Source organism: Rhinoraja longicauda, chromosome 2 (genome assembly GCF_053455715.1).
Source record: "Rhinoraja longicauda isolate Sanriku21f chromosome 2, sRhiLon1.1, whole genome shotgun sequence".
NCBI classification, from domain to species: Eukaryota; Metazoa; Chordata; class Chondrichthyes; order Rajiformes; family Arhynchobatidae; genus Rhinoraja; species Rhinoraja longicauda.
In genome coordinates, this window is record NC_135954.1 from 28,079,867 (window position 1) to 28,101,227 (window position 21,361).

Sequence of the window (21,361 nt, forward strand, 5' to 3'; positions counted from 1 at the left end):
TTCTGTCTGTCAACCAATTTTCTATCCATGTCAGTACCCTACCCCCAATACCATGTGCTCTAATTTTGCCCACTAATCTCCTATGTGGGACCTTGTCGAAGGCTTTCTGAAAGTCGAGGTACACCACATCCACTGACTCTCCCCTGTCAATTTTCCTAGTTACATCCTCAAAAAATTCCAGTAGATTTGTCAAGCATGATTTCCCCTTCGTAAATCCATGCTGACTCGGAATGATCCTGTTACTGCTATCCAAATGCTCAGCAATTTCGTCGTTTATAATTGACTCCAGCATCTTCCCCACCACTGATGTCAGACTAACTGGTCTATAATTACCCGTTTTCTCTCTCCCTCCTTTCTTAAAAAGTGGGATAACATTTGCTATCCTCCAATCCACAGGAACTGATCCTGAATCTCTAGAACATTGAAAAATGATCTCCAATGCTTCCACTATTTCTAGAGCCACCTCCTTAAGTACCCTGGGATGCAGACCATCAGGCCCTGGGGATTTATCAGCCTTCAGTCCCATCAGTCTACCCAAAACCATTTCCTGCCTAATGTGGATTTCCTTCAGTTCCTCCATCACCCTAGGTTCTCCGGCCCCTAGAACATTTGGGAGATTGTGTGTATCTTCCTCAGTGAAGACAGATCCAAAGTAACGGTTTAACTCGTCTGCCATTTCTTTGTTCCCCATAATAAAGTACGTGGCTGCTGGCTGGGTGAGGTCACTTGGGGCGTGGGCGGTGACATCACCTTGTCCCATATTTAGGGCCCCTTTATAACATATGCTACAGGCCCCGCACTAGCTTAATCCGACCCTGCTTTCAGAAAGCCTTTGGTAAGGTCCCACACAGGAGATTGGTGGGCAAAATTACAGTACATGGTATTGGGGGTAGGGTATTGACATGGATAAAGAATTGGTTGGCAGACAGGAAGCAAAGAATAGGAATAAACGGGTCCTTTTCAGAATGGCAGGCAGTGGTGAGTGGAGTGCCGCAAGGCTCGGTGCAGGGGCCGCAACTGTTTACAATATATATTAACGATTTGGATGATGGAAGTAGAGGTAACACTAGCACGTTTGCAGATGACACAAAGCTGGGTGGCAGTGTGAACTGTGAAGAGGACATTAGGAGGTTGCAAGGTGACTTGGACAGGTTGAGTGAGTGGGCAGATGAATGGCTGCGTGTAGATACCACAGTTTCATGAAGATAAATGTGATGTTATCCACTTTGGCAGCAAAAACAAGGAGGCAGATTATTATCTCATTGGTGTCAGATTAGGTAAAGGGGAAGTGCAACAAGACCTGGGAGTCCTTGTACACCAGTCACTGAAAGTAAGTGTGCAGGTACAGCAGGCAGTGAAGAAAGCTAATGGCATGTTGGCCTTCATAACAAGAGGATTTTAGTATAGGAGTAAAGAGGCCCTTCTGCAGTTGTGGTGAGACCATATCTGGAGTATTGTGTGCAGTTTAGGTCTCCTAATTTGAGGAAGGGCGTCCTTGCTATTGAGGCAGTGCAGCGTAGGTGCACGAGGTTAATTGCCGGGATGGTGGGACTGTCATACGAGGAAAGATTGGAAAGACTGGGCTTGTATTCACTGGAGTTTAGAAGGATGAGAGGGGATCTTATAGAGACATAAAATTATGAAAGGACTGGACAAGCTAGATGCAGGAAAATTGTTCCCAATGTTGGGGGAATCCAGAACCACAGACTAAGAATTAAGGGGAGGCCATTTAAAATTGAGGTGAGAAAAAACTTTTTCACCCAGAGTTGTGATTTTGTGGAATTCTCTGTCACAGAAGGCAGTGGAGCCCAATTCACTGGATGAATTTAAAAGAGAGTTAGATAGAGCTCTAGGGGCTAGTGGAATCAAGGGATATGGGGAGAAGGCAGGCACAGGTGACGAATTGTAGATGATCAGCCATGATCACAATGAATGGCGGTGCAACCTCCTCCTGCACCTATTTTCTATGTTTCTAGCTCATCTCATGCTATTAATCAAACCAGGATTCGGCAGCTGAGCTCCTCTATCACTCACTCACTGACCTTTATGTGCAGCCTAGAGTTCCTTCCCTTCATGCTCGGTGTTTCTTCCCTTCACCCAGCGTTGGCGAAGGCTGACAACTGCCTAATATGTACTTGAAACACCAGAAAGGCCAAAACAATATTTACTCTAAATGTATTCACTTACCTTAAAGTGTGACCATCCATTAGATTTGAGCTGCCAATCCTGTCCAATAACCCAATATTATTGCTTCAAAGCCAGGGCCATGATGAGATTTAATTATGCTGATTACCTATTAAAAAAACAGGAGAAATTAGGAGGATGCATTCAAAATTTATGATATTTGTAATTGTTTCATATGGTTTTATCTTGTAATGCCATGTTCTGGCTGTGGGTGTCACCAGGGGAGTGATTTAAATCTGTTTTCCAAAATTGCTTTGTCAAAAATGATGGCTGAATATTAAAAATGTAGCATCACTTCTATTAATATTTATTTCAATGCTTACGCACAGCAACAGACTACTGGAGGCTGTTTTCTTTTAAAAGTAATATCCTGTAGGACAATGTTCAAAATTCAGTAATAAAGCAGTGGAATGTAAATTAACCACATGCAGAGGAAAGACAGGAAATCTGTTCCTGGAGAACTCTTCAAGCATAACTGCTCTCTGATCGGTAGTAAAGAAGGCAAATGCAATGATAGCATTCATTTCGAGTGGACTAGAATGTAAAAACAGGAATGTAATGCTGAGGCTTGGTCAGACTGCATTTGGAGCTGTTCTGGACCCCACATCCGAGGAGGGATGTGCTGACGTTGGAGAGGGTAGAGGGTGCAGAAGAGGTTTACGAGAATGATCTTGGGTTAACGTACGATGAGTATTTGATGGCACTGGGCCTGTACTCGCAGGAGTTTAGAAGGATGAGGGGGAAACTCATTGAAACTTACCAAATAGTGAAAGGCCTGGATAGAGTAGATGTGGAGAGGATGTTTCCACCAGAGGGCATAGCCTCAGAATAAAAGGACATACATTTAGAAAGGAGATGAGGGTGTTGAATCTGTGGAATTCATTGCCACAGACGGCCGTGGAGGCCAAGTCAAAGGATGGTTTTAAGGCAGAGATTGACAGATTCTTTTTTAGTAAGAGTGTCTAGAGTTTTGGGGAGAAGGCAGGAGAATGCGGTCGAAAGGTAAAGATAGATCAGCCATGATTGAATGGTGAAGTAGACTTGATGAGCCGAATGGCCTACTTCTGCTCCTGTGACTTATGAACTTATGATTTGGGTCAGGAGTTAGAATCTCCTATATTTCAAGGTTGACATCCACAAATGAAAGTGAAAAATGTGTTTAACATTTTCTGCAGCCCTTTTTGTATGTTCCTGTCATGCCCATTGAATCCTATCCAACAGATGTCATAACAAGAAATCCACAACCAGAGAGCTATAATTACAATAACAAATTAAGTTGGCTGTGGTATCAGATATGAAGAAAATGTCATTATGGATAAGTTCCAATGTGAGCAGCACGGAAGCACAAAAGTAAAACACATAAATAGGTTTAGGTTTATTATTGTCACGTGCATCGAAGTAGAGTGAAAAGCTTTGCAATCAAATCAGATCATGCTACACATAAATACAATCAAGCCAAACTCTTTATAATAAGTAACATTAAATGTGTAGGGGTGAAGGAAAGAGCGTTCACGTCGCGGCCCTGTTTCCACCAATCTTTCCACCACCACGCCCAAGAAGCACAAGACGCGCAAGACGCCATTGTAAGCAGATGCCAAGACGTGTGTTCAGCTCTGGCTGAACAATTTCTAATCTTGTGATGTGGACTCGATAAGGAGATTAAATGTGCAGGTAATTCTAAAATGTAATATCTCAAGAAACTATCAAACATAAATTATGAGCCTGTAAAGCTGACTAATTGTGGTGAATGGGAAATAATTGGGGAACATTTTTAAAGCAGTAGGGTTTATAAGTAGGATTACTGGCTTAGTATCCCACGTCACATATCGTGAACGTGATAATGAGCACAAAGTAATGAAGTGTCAGCAGAAACACTAATTTCAGGCAGCAATGCAGAATCGCCATGGATCCAAAATGGGTTTAAACCTTTATAAGATTATTTTTATTAATTTCAAGTCAAATCATATAGGCCTGTTTCTTTTACCATTACTTGTTCTACCAGCATTGAAATGCACTTAAAATCTTGTTATTTGCCATTACTTTGAACTTGTGTTGAAAATATCTATTGGCACAATGTTAATGCTGTTAGTACTTGTTTGCACTTAGTATAGAGGTGCTAAGGTCAAGGTGTTAAAAAGGAACACATACCAAATAAAATCTACTGTCATTTCTTCATGTTCAAATGCGTAAGCAATCATTTCTTAGTTATGCCCACAGATTGCAAGATATCATTGTCATGGTAACCGGTGTTGTATTGAAATGTATCACATGCTACACTAAGTCAGAAGGATCAGGTGACACATGTTAGCGGGAAAGATTATTAAGGGGTTGGACACGTTAGAGGCAGGAAACATGTTCCCAATGTTGGGGGAGTCCAGAACAAGGGGCCACAGTTTAAGAATAAGGGGTGGGCCATTTAGAACTGAGATGAGGAAAAACTTTTTCAGTCAGAGAGTTGTGAATCTGTGGAATTCTCTGCCTCAGAAGACAGTGGAGGCCAATTCTCTGAATGCATTCAAGAGAGAGCTAGATAGAGCTCTTAAGGATAGCGGAGTCAGGGGGTATGGGGAGAAGGCAGGAATGGGGTACTGATTGAGAATGATCAGCCATGATCACATTGAATGGCGGTGCTGGCTCGAAGGGCCGAATGGCCTCCTCCTGCACCTATTGTCTATTGAAATGACCGATGGAGGAAGAAAACAGCACGTTTGAATTCAGATGTTGAATGTGTATATTATTGTAATCGGTTCAAAACACGGATCTGGCATTGGAGACGAGGACAAACTAGGAATTGTGTAGTTCCACTTTTGAAGCAGACATGGCATTTAGTGGAGGCAAAGCAGCTGGGATTAGAGGTTTGAATCCATTCGAGTGGGAAAGTGAGTGTAGTGAGTGCACTTTGGGAAGCATGGTCAGAAGAATTTGATGCCAATGCAGACAGCCTGGCACTGTTTGTCAACGGGGCAAGGCCAGCGCAGCTCACACGACAGAGACCATTGCCATATAAACCATATAACCATATAACCATATAACCATATAACAACTACAGCATGGAAACAGGCCCGTTCGGCCCTTCCAGTCCACGCCGACCACTCTCCCTGACCTAGTCTCATCTACGTGCACTCAGACCATAACCCTCTAATCCCCTCTTATCCATATACCTATCCAATTTACTCTTAAATAATAAAATCGAGCCTGCCTCCACCACTTCCACCGGAAGCCCATTCCATACAGCCACCACCCTCTGAGTAAAGAAGTTACCCCTCATGTTACCCCTAAACTTTTGTCCCTCAATTCTGAAGCTATGTCCCCTTGTTGGAATCTTCCCCACTCTCAAAGGGAAAAGCCTACCCACGTCAACTCTGTCCGTCCCTCTCAAAATTTAAAAAACCTCTATCAAGTCCCCCCTCAACCTTCTACGCTCCAAAGAATAAAGACCCAACCTGTTCAACCTCTCTCTGTAGCTTAAGTGCTGAAACCCAGGCAACATTCTAGTAAATCTCCTCTGTACCCTCTCCATTTTGTCGACATCTTTCCTATAATTTGGCGACCAGAACTGCACACCATATTCCAGATTCGGCCTCACCAATGCCCTGTACAATTTTAACATTACATCCCAACTTCTATACTCGATGCTCTGATTTATAAAGGCAAGCATACCAAATGCCTTCTTCACCACCCTATCCACATGAGATTCCACCTTCAGGGAACAATGCACAGTTATTCCCAGATCCCTCTGTTCCACTGCATTCCACAATTCCCTACCATTTACCCTGTACGTCCTATTTTGATTTGTCCTACCAAAATGCAGAGGGTTTCAAGACACTTCCAGAGACAGGAGGCAAAGCAGATTGTGCGATGGCTGTTACTGCTTTGAAGCATTGTGTGGTGTGAATAAATGCTGCATTTCAACGACATGTATTTCGCCAGACGACACAGAGAGGGGGGGAAAGCATTGCGCAGCTTGTCACAAGATTGCGCCAAGTTTCTGAGGGCTTCAACTCTGGAGCTGAGTTGGAAGAATCAAATCAGGGATCGAGTTGCACAAAGTTGCAACTCAAATAGCTTGAGGCGCAAGTTATTGGAGAAAGGTGACACGCTAACATTAGCGGAAACAATGACAATTGCCGTTTCATTTGAAGCCGTGGAAACTCAATTTCAGATCATGAGATTAGATGGAGGAAGCCACGTTAACAAGGTGACATCTACTGACTCTAGCAAAGGACATGGACACGGTAAGGGTCATTCCAAAGCTGAAGATGTCTGTGAATGTTTTAGATGTGGGAATATTGGACATTTTGGCAAGGAATTATGCAACCTTGCATAATGTTCAAATGTGCAAAAAACCTTTTTGTAAAGAAGTGTCGAGCCCCAAGCACACCAAAGAAAGATGATAGAAAATAAAATAGATTTAGACAATAGACAATAGGTGCAGGTGTAGGCCATTCGGCCCTTCAAGACAGCACCACCATTCAATGTGATTATGGCTGATCATTCTCGATCATTCTCAATCAGTACCCCGTTCCTGCCTTCTCCCCATACCCCCTGACTCCGCTATCCTTAAGAGCTCTATCTAGCTCTCTCTTGAATGCATTCATAGAATTGGCCTCCACTGCCTTCTGAGGCAGTGAATTCCACAGATTTACAATTCTCTGACTGAAAATGTTTTTCCTCATCTCCGTTCTAAATGACAGTTATTAATAGATAATAATTGTGCAAAGGTTGGGAGAGCAGGTGAAGCACATCTGGAGAAGTGATTCACTGGATTAATTGTGTGTGGGGTAGATACTGTAAATAAATTAGATACAGCTCCTGAGATGCTGCATGACTTGCTGAGCTACTCCAGCACTGTGTCTTCCTGTGACAGCTCCAGATTAAGCAGTTTAGAGTTAGAATTGGTAATTATATGTTTGGCTAGATTTATAATTATCATGTATCTTTGTAAATAATTAGTTAATTGTATAATTTCATAACTAAATAACTGTTTGTTAAAATTTATGCATATAAATTGAAGCCCATGTGCATTTATTAGTTTCTTCTTAGAAGAAGCAGTAAACTATGTGAGAGTCAGAGTACCTTTAAGAAGTGAGTTTATCACGTACTGAAAACTTGTTGTACCACTGTTATCATCACTGGTAAAATACCACTAACACTGTTTCCTCAAAATCCTCCAAATTGACTGGAAGGTTAAGCAATCCAACATCAGTGTCCCTACTCTGGGCAGTCTATGCAAGTCCATGAGGTTTAGGTTTACCATTGTCATGTCTCTCGAAGTTCAGTGAAAAGCTTGGTTTTGCACGCTATCCGATCAAATCAGATAATACTATACATACAGTATACAATTAAGCCAAACCCAAGCACAATAAGTAAAGCAATAGGGAGGATGTAGAGTACAGGATATAGTTCTCAGCATTATAACGCAACTGTTCCATGCACACCAGATTCCTGAATAGTATGGCGAGTCTGGAGGCTTGTACTTTGTTAAAGAAGTTTATTGCGGCAGCAATATTCAATTACAAAGGATAACAAACGAGATTACAGACAACCATTAACTCAAACTGTTCATATCGAAGTTCTCTTCCCACTGCCTGGTTTTTGGGCCCCAAAACCACCACCTGACCTAGCTGGCCAATCAGCGGGTTCGACTCTCAGGACCAATCACTATGGTCGCACCACCATGTGACCTTGCTGGCCAATTCGAGGGTTCGACTCTCAGGACCAATCCCTATGGTCGCTACAATAGTCTACAATCCTGCAGCCTCCACCATTGCTATCTGACCCACCGAGTTCCTCCAACAGTTTGATTTTTGCTCCTGAAACACTATTCTGTCATGGGAGAACATTATGAGGTGGACAAAGATAAAGCTGCAAGGGTGTATTCTTATCTTCCTTAAAGAATTGTGGAGTCTTTGGAAAGGGTGCAGAAGAGGTTTACCACAATTCTGTCTGGACTAAAGGGTATTACCTACAAGGAGAGGGTGGGCAAATTTGAATTGTTTTTTCTGGAATATCAGAGGTTGAGGAGAGACCTGAAGTATACATAATTATTAGAGTCACAGATGGGTTAGACAGACAGAACCTTTTTTCCAGGATGGAAATGTCAAAGACTAGAGGGCATTTCTTTAAGGTACGAGAGGAAAAGTTTAAAGGGGAGATGTGGGGCAAGTTTTTTTGCAGAGGGATTGATGGGTGCTTGGAATTGCAACATTCCCTCTGGCTCATGGGAACATTGAAGTGGAGAAAGAGCATTTAGGATGGTATTGGGAATCTCAAGGGCATGCATGGAGCACACACACCAGCCCTACAGAAGAGAAGGTGCACATCACCTCACAAACCATCTGCCCACCTGTTCATCAATAAACTCTGGTCCCATGAGTGAAAGAATCTGCATTTGGTCGGCATGGGGGAAGGGCCTTGTGCCTTACTGTATGACTGACTCTTTGATTCCATGAACATACTATAAATATAGTTGTATCAATTCAAAAGTAACTATAAAGGTGAACACATAGATCAACAGGTAAATTCAGTAATCACACTGGTATGGCGAGTCCGAAAACTTGTTGGTTGCAGAAGAAGTTTATTGCAGCCGCAATATTCGAATACAGAGTTAAACAACAAGGTAAAGGACAACCATCAAAAACTTACTGTCTTCTTCGAAGACTTCGCCGAACTGCTATATCTGGCGCCAAAAGCGCACATGACCACGCTGGCCAATCCGCGATGTCGCTCCCTGGACCAATCCCCACGGTCGCGTTCACACGTGACCTCGCTGGCCAATCCGAGGGTTCGACGACCTGGACCATTCTCTATGGTCGCTACATGACCCCCCCCAGAACCCGAGGTGCGGAACCTAGCAGGGAGCCGGATTTCGCGACCATAACGAGTACGGAGAGGGACAGCCTGACCCACAGGAGCCGGGGGTTCCGGACTTGGCGGAACTGCCGGAACGGGAGGTCCTGGAGGAACTGCCGGAACGGGGGGTCCTGGAGGAACTGTCGGAACGGGGGGTCCTGGAGGAACTGTCGGAACGGGGGGTCCTGGACTGAGCGGAACTAACGGAGGTCGGCCTCTCCTAGGGACCGACCATGGGTCAGGACTGGTTGATCCGGATCTAAATGTGCAGGTTTGAGCCGGGACACCGAGACGAGCTCACTCTTGCCGCACATGTCTAAGGTGAAGGTAGCCGTTCCCTTACGCAAAACCCGGAACGGCCCTTGATAGACCCTCTGCAACGGGGCGCGATGGGAATCTTTTCGCAGAAAAACAAACTCACAGTCCCTCAGGGAAGGCGGTTCATGTACCATGGGACACCCATGACGTGAAGTCGGAACTGGAGCCAGGGAGCCCACCCGTTCCCGGAGAGATGCTAACACTGATGGGACTGTAGGCAGCTGGTCTGAAGGGTCCGGAAACAAATCTCCGGGTACTCGAAGTGTCGAGCCATATACTAGCTCCGCAGACGACGCACCGAGATCTAGCTTAGGAGCAGTCCGGATGCCCAAAAGAACCCAAGGGAGCTGGTCTACCCAGTCCGGGCCTTCAAGCCTTGCACTGAGGGACGCCTTATGTTGACGGTGGAACCTTTCTACGAGTCCATTTACCTGGGGGTGATATGCAGTAGTGGGTTGTAACTTGGAACCGTACAGTTCTGCGAGCGCGGCCCAGAGGGACGAAGTGAACTGTGGGCCTCTGTCAGTGGTAATAACTGCCGGGACCCCGAAACGAGCTACCCAATGAAGGGCCAAAGTCCTAGCACAAGACGCTGATGAAATATCAGACAATGGGAAAGCCTCTGGCCACCGGGTGAACCGATCCACCACCGTGAGGAGGTGGGTGTAGCCCCGGGAGGAAGGCAAAGGACCGACCAAATCCACGTGGATGTGGAAAAAACGAACAGCTGGGACCTCGAAATCCTGTACGGGGGGCTGGACATGGCGCTGGACTTTAGCGGTCTGACAGGGAACGCAGGCACGCGCCCAACCCGCTACCTGTTTCCGTAGGCCATGCCAGACAAACCGAGCTGCTACCAAAGCAGAGGTGGAGCGGATGGACGGGTGCGCCAGCCCATGAATGGCATCGAAAACCCGGCGCTGAAGGGAGGGCGGTACTACCGGCCTGGGACGGGGAAGAGAAACATCGCACCAGACTTTTGTGCCTTCTGACCCACAAGCTACCTGGGCCAACTTCAATCCCGAAGTGGTGGACTGGTATGCCGAAGCGGTATCCGCTAGAAGCTGTGCCTCCGCAAGCTCCTGGGGATCCACTTCGCAGTCCACCGCCGAAATAGGGGGAAAAGCAGGTCTAGACAGGGCGTCAGCAACGGCATTAAGCTTACCCGCGACATGACGGACATCGGTGGTGAATTCGGAGATAGCAGTCAGGTGCCGCTGCTGGCGGGCCGACCATGGGTCAGACAATTTGAAAAAAGCAAATGTTAATGGTTTATGGTCCGTAAAGGCCACAAATGGGCGGCCCTCAAGGAAGTACCTGAAATGACGAACAGCTAAATAGAGGGCCAAAAGCTCTCGGTCAAATGCGCTATACTTCAGCTCAGCCGAATTTAGTTGCCGGCTGAAAAACGCCAAAGGCTGCCAACGGCCACCGACCTGCTGCTCCAGAAACCCGCCCACCGCCACGTCAGAGGCGTCAACCGTCAGGGCCGTGGGGGCAGAGGGGCTCGGGTGGACCAACATGGTGGCGTCTGCCAAGGCTGCCTTAGCTGCTGTAAAAGCCGACTCTGCGGTCGAGGACCATATCAACTCTACCGGATTCCCTGCAAGGCATTGGAAAAGCGGGCGCATGACTCGCGCAGCTGCCGGAACGAACCTATGGTAGAAATTAACCATGCCTACGAACTCCTGTAGCCCTTTTACTGTGGTGGGCCCAGGAAATGCCCGGATAGCCTCCACCTTTTCGGGCAAAGGAGAGGCGCCGGCAGGGGTAATTCTGTGCCCTAGAAAATCAAGAGCCGGAAGGCCGAATTGACATTTGGAGTCAAGTCAAGTCAAGTCAATTTTTATTTGTATAGCACATTTAAAAACAACCCACGTTGACCAAAGTGCTGTACATTTGATTAGGTTCCAATAGAGAAAAAAAATGAAAACATACAGTAGCACGCAAACAGTTCACAGCGCCTCCTCAATGAGCCTCAAACGCTAGGGAGTAGAAATATGTTTTGAGCCTGGACTTAAAGGAGTCGATGGAGGGGGCAGTTCTGATCGGGAGAGGGATGCTGTTCCACAGTCTAGGAGCTGCAACCGCAAAAGCGCGGTCACCCCTGAGTTGGGGTGGATAATTAGCCCGTGGTCTTGGAGCCACTGGAACACGGTCCGCAAGTGGGCCTGGTGTTCCTGTACTGAGGGGCTGGCGACCAGGATGTCGTCTAAATAAATAAACAAAAAGGGTAAACCCCGGCCCACGCGGTCCATCAGTCGTTGGAAAGCCTGTGCCGCGTTCTTTAAACCGAAAGGCATACGCAACCATTCAAACAACCCGAACGGAGTAATCGTTGCAGTTTTCTGTATGTCCTCCGGTCGCACCGGGATCTGGTGGTATCCTCGCACCAAATCGATTTTGGAGAACACCACCGCTCCTTCCAGCCCAGATGAAAAGTCCTGTAGGTGCGGTATGGGGTAGCGATCAGCCGTGGTGACAGCATTGAGACGCCGATAATCGCCACATGGTCTCCACCCCCCAGATGCCTTGGAGACCATATGTAACGGCGAGGCCCTCGGGCTGTCAGACTGACGGACAATTCCCATTTCCTCCATCTTCCTGAACTCCGCCCGTGCCACCACCAGTTTGTCTGGCGGTAGTCTCCTGGCCCGAGCGAAAACGGGAGGGCCTTCGGTGCGGATGTGATGGACCACGCCGTGCTTGGCCGAAGACGTGTCAAAACGTTGAATAAGCAGCTCTGGAAACTCCGCCAGAATCTCAGCATACGAGTCGGGGGCCGCGACGACGGCCTGGACAGTAGGGCTGGGCGAGGAGGCGATTGTCGGAGCGACGTGCTCATCTTCGGCGGAGGGTCGAAGGTCGTTACCGCGGACATCAGGGACCAGTGAAAAAGCCCAGAGAAAATCTGCTCCCAGGATCGCTTGTTTGACGTCGGCTATGATGAATGGCCATTCGTACGTGCGGAGGCCTAACACAAGGGACATCTTCCGTATACCGAAAGTGCGAATTGGGCTGCCATTAACCGCGATGAGGGTGGGACCTGTCTTACCCGATCTGGTTTCGAGGTCGGTCGGCGGCACTATACTGACGATGGCTCCCGTGTCCACCAAAAATTCTGTGTCCGTGAATCGATCATGGACATAGAGGCGCCGGTTCTGGCCAATCGTAACTGCCCCTATGTACGATCGGCCGAGGCATTTCCCGCGAAGGTACAAGGCGAGCGGCAGTTGCGGGATTCGCTACCCCATCGTATGTGATAATAGCACCAGCCGCGCTTGTGCGGATCTTTTTGGCGGGCTTTAGGAGAATTGGCGGGAGACGCGGCGCCATCTTGCCATCGCTGTGGCGTGGTCACTGATGTCGAGACCTTGTTGATCGAACCGCTTGCCTTGTTTTTTGCCACTATTAGCGCGTCCGCTTTCGCTGCATATGCTTCGGGGTCCTTAAAAGAACAATCCGTGAGCAGCAGTCGGACATCCTCAGGAAGCTTCTCGCGGAATGCCTGTTCGAACATAGGGCAATCCGTATGCTCACCGGCTAGCATCATCATTTCGGACATGAGGACGGAAGGCAGTCGGTCTCCGAGATCCGGTAGGTGCAGAAGTTTTGCCGCACCACCATGCTTATTAAACCCGAAGATTCGCAGTAATACTTTCTTCATGGCCTCGTACTTGCTTTCCGCAGGTGGATTAACGATGAACCGCATCACGCGCGTGGTCGTCTCTGACGATAGAGCGCTGACGAGGTAGTAATACATCGTGGAGTCGTCCGATATCTTCTTTATATGAAATTGAGCTTCGGTGTGTATAAACCAAGATTGCGGTGCGTGCGTCCAAAACCACGGAAGGTGAACGCTTACCGCGCTTGACTCCGGTGTGCCCGGCGCGGCCATCGACAACGAGGCGTCGGGTTCCTGCATAGTCGGAGATCGTCCAGATCACGTCGGGGTCACCAATATGGCGAGTCCAAAAACTTGTTGGTTGCAGAAGAAGTTTATTGCAGCCACAATATTCGAATACAGAGTTAAACAAGGTAAAGGACAACCATCAAAAACTTACTGTCTTCTTCGAAGACTTCACCGAACTGCTATATCTGGCGCCAAAAGCGCACATGACCACGCTGGCCAATCTGCGATGTCGCTCCCTGGACCAATCCCCACGGTCGCGTTCACACGTGACCTCGCTGGCCAATCCGAGGGTTAGACGACCTGGACCATTCTCTATGGTCGCTACACTGGCATAATAGGAACCACACAAAGCATTCTAGCCCAATCTTTGATCCATACAATTCTCACACGAAAGAGTCACTGAGCAGATACAAGCCCTTCAATCTACCAAGTATCTGACTGTTAAGTATCTATTTACATTGATCCCATTCATCACCACTTGGTCCGTAGCCTTCAATGTATCGACGATTGAAGTGCTTGTCTATATACTTGTTAAATGTTGGAAGAAAACACGCTTTCACAGTCTACTCAGCCAGTGGGGTCTAGTTTCCAACCATATGATCAATTCTTGCCTTGCGTCCCCTCCAACCTCTTATCCGCTCCCCTCCCCTGTCCTCGAGTTTTGATACCTCTGCTGTGGAGAAACTTCCTATTCCTATCCTCATAACCCTTTCAGGCTCTTCCTTGCCAAAGAAAATGAGACCATGCTATCCAGTCTCCCCAAGTAAATGAAAATCTCTGGACAGATAGAACCCATAGCCAGGATCGAACCCGGGTCTCTCGCGCTGCAAGGCAGCAACTCTACCGCTGCGCTAGTGTGCCACCCTTTTTTTTGGTAAAAGGTCAATTATGCAGAGTACTCAAGCTGCGGCTTAATCAATGTTATATATAGTTGTATCACTTGGTGATCACTTGAAGTTGAGCATGATTGTCCTCCTGGTGGATCCTTTCTGTGGGACTTGAAAACACCAATCCGTGAGCACAGACTTTGCCTGAAGTTGCCTGTTCCTTCAGGTGGACACCTGTGCATGACAGCTTCTAACATGGAGAGACTGGTGAATGGACAGGCCTGATAATATTTGAGAGTCTTTCACTGCTGCAGGCTTCTTCTGCATTTCTCAGCCATTGTGGTGCTGCACCTGCTGGCCAGCACCCATCCGCCATCTGTTCCAGCATTGAGGTTTTCTTCTTCAGGAACCTTCCTCGCAACCTGCCCACATGGATGACCCCCACTAGGACCATACCACAAGTTGGTTTAGCTCTCAGGATCTTAGGCACACATAAGCATCTCCACCATGACAAGGTGGCAACCCTCAGAGAAGTTGATAAGTTCTAGAAGCAAAATTAGGCCATTCAGCCCATCAGGTCTACTCTGCAATCAATCATGGCTGATCTATCTTCCCCTCTCAACCCCATTTTCCTGCCTTCACCCCATAACCCCTGACACCCTTATTAATTAAGAAGTATCATAAACTACCTGCGTTTATATTCCATGCCCTGGCTAAAGAAGATCTGCATCCTGTATGCCTTCTTCATCACCTTAACTGCTTGTATTGCCACCATCAGGGATCCAATGAGGCTTCTCTGATCTTCCATACTCCCTAAACACCTACCATTTATTAAGGTCTCCTTTGAGAATGTGTGATGAGCACATTTAATTTTCAGTCCAGAAATATTAATTTTTAGGCCCACCTTACTCACCGTCATCCTTTTGGTGCTAATGGAAGAAGTTTCATTGAAATCGATGTTATATATTTTAAGTTATTCACATTTTAAAGTTTAAATCTATCTCCTAGGAAGGGAGGGGGAGGGGGCTGGAGAAGGCAGGGGAGGGAGGGAGGTTAAGGGGGGTTGAAGGGGGTGGAGTGGGGGGAGGGGAAGGGGGGAGGGGAAGGGGGAGTGGAGGGGGAAGGGAGGGTTTGGAGGGGGAGGTGGGAGGGGAAGGGAAAAGGGAGGGGGAAGGGGAGGAGGGGGAGGTAGGGGAGAGGAGGGGGGAAGAAGGAGGGAGGGGAGGGGAGGAGGGGGGAGGGAGGGGGAGGGGAAGGCAGGGGGGAGGAGGGAGGGAGAAAGGGGAGGGGAAGGGGAGGGGAAGGGGAGGGGGAGGGGATGGGGGGAGGGGAAGGGGGGAGGGGAAGGGGGGAGGGGAAGGGGAAGGGGGAGGGGAAGGGGGAGGGGAAGGAGGAGGGGAAGGGGGAGGGGAGGGGGGAGGGGAAGGGAGAGGGGAAGGGAGAGGGGAAGGGAGAGGGGAAGGGAGAGGGGAAGGGAGAGGGGAAGGGAGAGGGGAAGGGAGAGGGGAAGGGAGAGGGGAAGGGAGAGGGGAAGGGAGAGGGGAAGGGAGAGGGGAAGGGAGAGGGGAAGGGAGAGGGGAAGGGAGAGGGGAAGGGAGAGGGGAAGGGAGAGGGGAAGGGAGAGGGGAAGGGAGAGGGGAAGGGAGAGGGGAAGGGAGAGGGGAAGGGAGAGGGGAAGGGAGAGGGGAAGGGGGAGTGGAGGGGGAAGGGAGGTGGGAGGGGAAGGGAGAAGGGAGGGGGAGGGAGAGGGTGGGGGGAGGTAGGGGGGAGGTAGGGGGGAGGTAGGGGGGAGGTAGGGGGGAGGTAGGGGGGAGGTAGGGGGAGGAGGGGGAAGAGGGAAGGAGGGGAGGGGAGAAGGGAGGGGGAAGGAGGGAGAGGGGAAGGTAGGGGGGAGGAGGGAGGGAGGGGGAGGGGGAAAGGGGAGGGGAAGGGAAAGGGGAGAGGGGGAGGGGAGGAGGGAGGAGAGGAGGGGGAGGAGGGGGTGAGGGGGTGAGGGAGGTGAGGGGGAGGGGAAGGGGAAGGGGAGAGGGGGGAGGGGAGGAGGGAGGAGGGAGGAGAGGAGGGGGAGGAGGGGGGTGAGGGGGTGAGGGAGGTGAGGGGGGGGAGAGGGGAGGGGAGGGGGAGGAGGAGAGGGGGAGGGGGGAGGAAAAGGTGCTGCACCAATGCAGGAGAGGTTTGGGCCCAACGGGTCCACTTGGCCTAGAATTTTATAAAAATGCTGCATGATCATTCCACAGCAAGGAACAACCAATGCAAGAATGAGTCATAATGTACACGATTGCATAACAGCATTTAAATATTTGATTAAGTCTCCTATTGTTTTGGGCAGAAGCGATGTGTCTATTTTGAGGATCGCTGGAAGATTGCATTGGATAGAATTTGTACCAAGATGCAAATTGCACTGATTTTTGCAGTCCTGCCATCCCATTCTAAACAGGAAACAGATCAGACGTCAGACAAAACTCATCACCCTTGCATTTGCCATTCCTAGTAAAGCTATAAAAGAAAGTCACAAAAACAAATTTGTCACTTCACCAAAAATGAGAGAGAAAGATAATCTCACTATTTATGATGTCGCTGACATATAGCAGCCCAAGAAAACGTTTCTCCCACTTTAAAATAAAATTCTGTAAAATAGAAACACAGCTGTTCATCCTGAATCACTTTCTTGCTCGTGCAGAGTGTCAAATTAGAATAAGTTCACATCTACTTTTCACCATTAAGACTTTACTTTGACAAGAATATCATAAGCAGATGTCATACTGCCTCAGGAATTCTAACACAATAATGTAAAGAATGTCCCACATTCACTCCAGAAAAGCCTGGCGCTAAATTTTTGGACCTTTGCCCTAATTATTGGCTCATCAGCCAACTGAAATAGACACTATTGGTTGCACTTAACAACTTGAAAACTTTGAATGAAACATAGAAACATAGAAAACAGGTGCAGGAGGAGGCCATTCGGCCCTTCGAGCCAGCTCCGCCATTCATTGTGATCATGACTGATCATCCACAATCAATAACCCGTGCCTGCCTTCTCCTCATATCCCTTGATTCCACTAGCCCCTAGAGCTCTATCTAACTCTCTCGTAAATCCATCCAGTGATTAGGCCTCCGCTGCCCTCTGTGGCAGAGAATTCCACAAATTCACAACTCTCAGGGTGAAAAAGTTCCTTCTCACCTCAGTTTTAAATGGCCTCCCCTTTATTCTAAGACTGTGGCCCCTGGTTCTGGACTCGCTCAACATTGGGAACATTTTTCCTGCATCTAGCTTGTCCAGTCCTTTTATAATTTTGTAAGATCCCCTCTCATCCTTCTAAACTCCAGTGAATACAAGCCTAGTCTTTTCAATCTTTCCTCATATGACAGTCCTGCCATCCCAGGGATCAATCTTGTGAACCTACGCTGCACTGCCTCAATTACAAGGATGTCCTTCCTCAAATTAGGAGACCAAAACTGTACACAATACTCCAGATGTGGTCTCACCAGGGCCCTATACAACTGCAGAAGAACTTCTTTACTCCTATACTGAAATCCTCTCGTTATGAAGGCCAACATTCCATTAGCTTTCTTCTGAGTCGTACCCTGACCTTCTAAATTCCCAGGAAGATAAACTTAGGAGTTGTTCATTGTTAAAATTCCCCCAAATTATGTTTGTACCCTTCTTCTTGGTCCACCTGCGAATGGCAAAACTGCAGCACCTCACACAATTAGAGGACAGGACTCTAAGACTTCCGAGCTAGAAAAATCTGCACAATATTCCCTTGCTCTGTCAGACACTCTAGAAGTTTAATTATACTGAGATCAGTTACAAACTATCATTTGAAGAGCACAAAATTAAATAAAAACCCATGTGAATGTAATTTGTTTATCAGGATGCCTGTATTGATTTGGGCACTCGTACAAGAGGAGCATGGCCAACAACTCAGTACATTATCATTAATTATCTTTAAGAGCACCCTGGGAAGGAGCATTCCACTTTATGTCCTCAATTCATCTCAACATTTATTGTGAAGTAGGTCCACTTTCATCTGGAGCACAACTACAGTCCATGTGCTTTCTTTTTCAGGAGACCCTAATCATCCTGAGTGGCTGTGTACCTCCTGCCAAAAGCTTAAGAGAATTTTACAACTTGCAACCCCAATCCTGCTGAAGGTCTCTCCAAATTCAAAGCAGGATCCTTTCTCCTCGTCTGAGCCAATGGAACAATTCCACTGTCCTGATCCCTAGAGTTGACCAGACATGTGCAGCTAGTTTATGAGCAACTCCACCCTTCCTGTGCAAAGCCTACCACATGTTTCAGAGCAACCAAAAGCACCAGGAGCAAGCATTCGTGAAAAATATTATTAAGGCGTAAATGAAATGAGATTAAATAAATACACGTTACTAAAACTGTTGGTGCATTTTAACACAAGTTTATACTAAATCCAGAGACAACAGAAGCAAATTAACATTGGCTGATTGGCACACTGGTCAGCCAAACTGCTCTTGTCAATTACCAACAGAGCTTTAAATCAGTGCCTCACTCAAATTGCAATGTCTATCACACATGACAGCAGAATTAATTTGTTTTCTACCATTAAAATCGTATTGTAGCAACCATAGAGAATGGTCCAGGTCGTCGAACCCTCGGATTGGCCAGCGAGGTCACGTGGGAACGCGACCATGGGGATTGGTCCAGGAAACGACATCGCTGATTGGCCAGCGATGTCAGGTGCGCGTTTGGCGCCCGATTTAGCCAGTTCGGCGAAGTCTTCAAGGAAGACAGTAAGTTTATATTGGTTGTCCTGTAACTTGTTGTTTTGACTCTGTATTCGTGTATTGCGGCTGCAATAAACTTCGTCTACAACTAGCAAGTTTCGGACTCGCCATATTGGTGACCCCGAACGTGATCTGGACGATCACCAACTGAGCAGGAACCCGACGCCTCGTTGACGATGACCGAGCAGGGCACACCGGAGTCAAGCGCGGCAGACGTTCATCTTCCGTTATTTTGGACGTACGCACCGCAAGCTTGGTTTATCCACGCCGAGGCCCAATTCCACATAAAGAAGGTGTCGGACGATTCCACGAAGTACTTCTACCTCGTCAGCGCTCTATCGCCGGACACAACCAAGCGCGTGATGCGGTTTATCATAAATTCACCTGCGGAAGACAAGTATGTAACCATGAAGAAGGCATTACTGCGAACCTTCGGGTTAAATAAGCATGGTGGTGCGGCAAAACTTCTGCACCTACCGGAGCTTGGAGACCAACTGCCTTCCGTCCGCATGGCCGAAATGATGGTGCTAGCCGGTGAGCATACGGATTGCCCGATGTTTGAACAGGCATTCCGCGAGAAACTTCCCGAGGATGTCCGACTGCTGCTTACGGATTGTTCTTTTAAGGACCCCGAAGCATATGCAGCGAAAGCGGACGCGCTCATAGCGGGAAAAAACAAGGCAAGTGATTCAATCAACAAAGTCTCGACATCGGTGACCACGCCACAGCGACGGCAAGATGGCGCCACGTCTCCCGCCAATTCTCCGAAAGCCCGCCAAAAAGATCCGCACAAGCGCGGCTGGTGCTATTATCACCTACGATGGGGTAACGAATCCCGCAACTGTCGTTTGCCTTGTACCTTCGCGGGAAATGCCTCGGCCGATCGTACATAGGGGCAGTTACGATTGGCCAGAACCGGCGCCTCTATGTCCATGATCGATTCACGGACACAGAATTTTTGGTAGACACGGGAGCCATCGTCAGCATAGTGCCGCCGACCGACCTCGAAACCAGATCGGGTAAGACAGGTCCCACCCTCATCGCGGTTAATGGCAGCCCAATTCGCACTTTCGGTACACGGAAGATGTCCCTTGTGTTAGGCCTCCGCACGTACGAATGGCCATTCATCATAGCCGACGTCAAACAAGTGATCCTGGGCGCAGATTTTCTCTGGGCTTTTTCACTGGTTCCTGATGTCCGCAGTAACGACCTCCGAACCGCTGCTGAAGACGAGCACGTCGCTCCGGCAATCGCCTCCTCGCCCAGCCCTACTGTCCAGGCCGTCGTCGCGGCCCCCGACTCGTATGCTGCGATTCTGGCAGAGTTCCCAGAGCTGCTCGTCCAACGTTTTGACGCACCTTCAGCTAAGCACGGTGTGGTCCATCACATCCGCACCGAAGGCCCTCCCGTTTTCGCTCGGGCCAGGAGACTACCGCCAGACAAACTGGTGGTGGCACGGGCGGAGTTCAGGAAGATGGAGGAAATGGGAATTGTTCGTCAGTCCGACAGCCCGTGGGCCTCGCCGTTACACATGGTCTCCAAGGCATCTGGGGGGTGGAGGCCATGTGGCGATTATCGGCGTCTCAATGCTGTCACCACGGCTGATCGCTACCCCATACCGCACCTACAGGACTTTTCATCTGGACTGGAAGGAGCGGTGGTGTTTTCCAAAATCGATTTGGTGCGAGGATACCATCAGATTCCGGTGCGACCGGAGGACATACAAAAAACTGCAACTATTACTCCGTTCGGGTTGTTTGAATGGTTGCGTATGCCTTTCGGTTTAAAGAACGCGGCACAGGCTTTCCAGCGACTGATGGACCGCGTGGGTAGGGGTTTACCCTTTGTGTTTATTTATTTAGACGACATCCTGGTAGCCAGCCCCTCAGTGCAAGAACACCAGGCCCATTTGCGGACCGTGTTCCAGCGGCTCCAAGACCACGGGCTCATTATTCAACCCTCCAAATGTCAATTCGGCCTGCCTGCTCTCGATTTTCTAGGACACAGAATTACCCCTGCCGGCGCTGTCCCTTTGCCAGAGAAGGTGGAGGCTATCCGGGCTTTCCCCAGGCCCACCACAGTAAAAGGGCTGCAGGAGTTCGTAGGCATGGTTAATTTCTACCATAGATTCGTTCCGGCAGCGGCGCGAGTCCTGCGCCCGCTTTTCCAATGCCTTGCAGGTAATCCGGTAGAGTTGTTGTGGTCCCCGACCGCAGAGTCGGCTTTTACGGCAGCTAAGGCAGCCTTGGCAGACGCCACCATGTTGGTCCATCCGAGCCCCTCCGCCCCCACGGCCCTGACGGTTGACGCCTCTGACGTGGCGGTGGGTGGGGTTCTGGAGCAGCAGGTTGGTGGCCGTTGGCAGCCTTTAGCGTTTTTCAGCCGGCAGCTAAATTCGGCCGAGCTGAAATATAGCGCATTTGACCGAGAGCTTCTAGCTCTCCATTTAGCTGTCCGTCATTTCAGGTATTTCCTCGAGGGCCGCCCATTTGTGGCATTTACGGAC

At 48.5% G+C, this 21,361-nt stretch overlaps 1 long non-coding RNA gene across 1 annotated transcript in view; it reads right to left on the reverse strand.

Moving 5' to 3' along the window:
- Positions 1–21,361, reverse strand: part of LOC144603032 (uncharacterized) — a 161,215-nt gene that overhangs the window by 119,789 nt on the left and 20,065 nt on the right. The window contains exon 3 of the long non-coding RNA XR_013548522.1: positions 2,188–2,293. This is a non-coding gene — a long non-coding RNA (uncharacterized LOC144603032). The remainder of the gene's footprint in view (positions 1–2,187; positions 2,294–21,361) is intronic.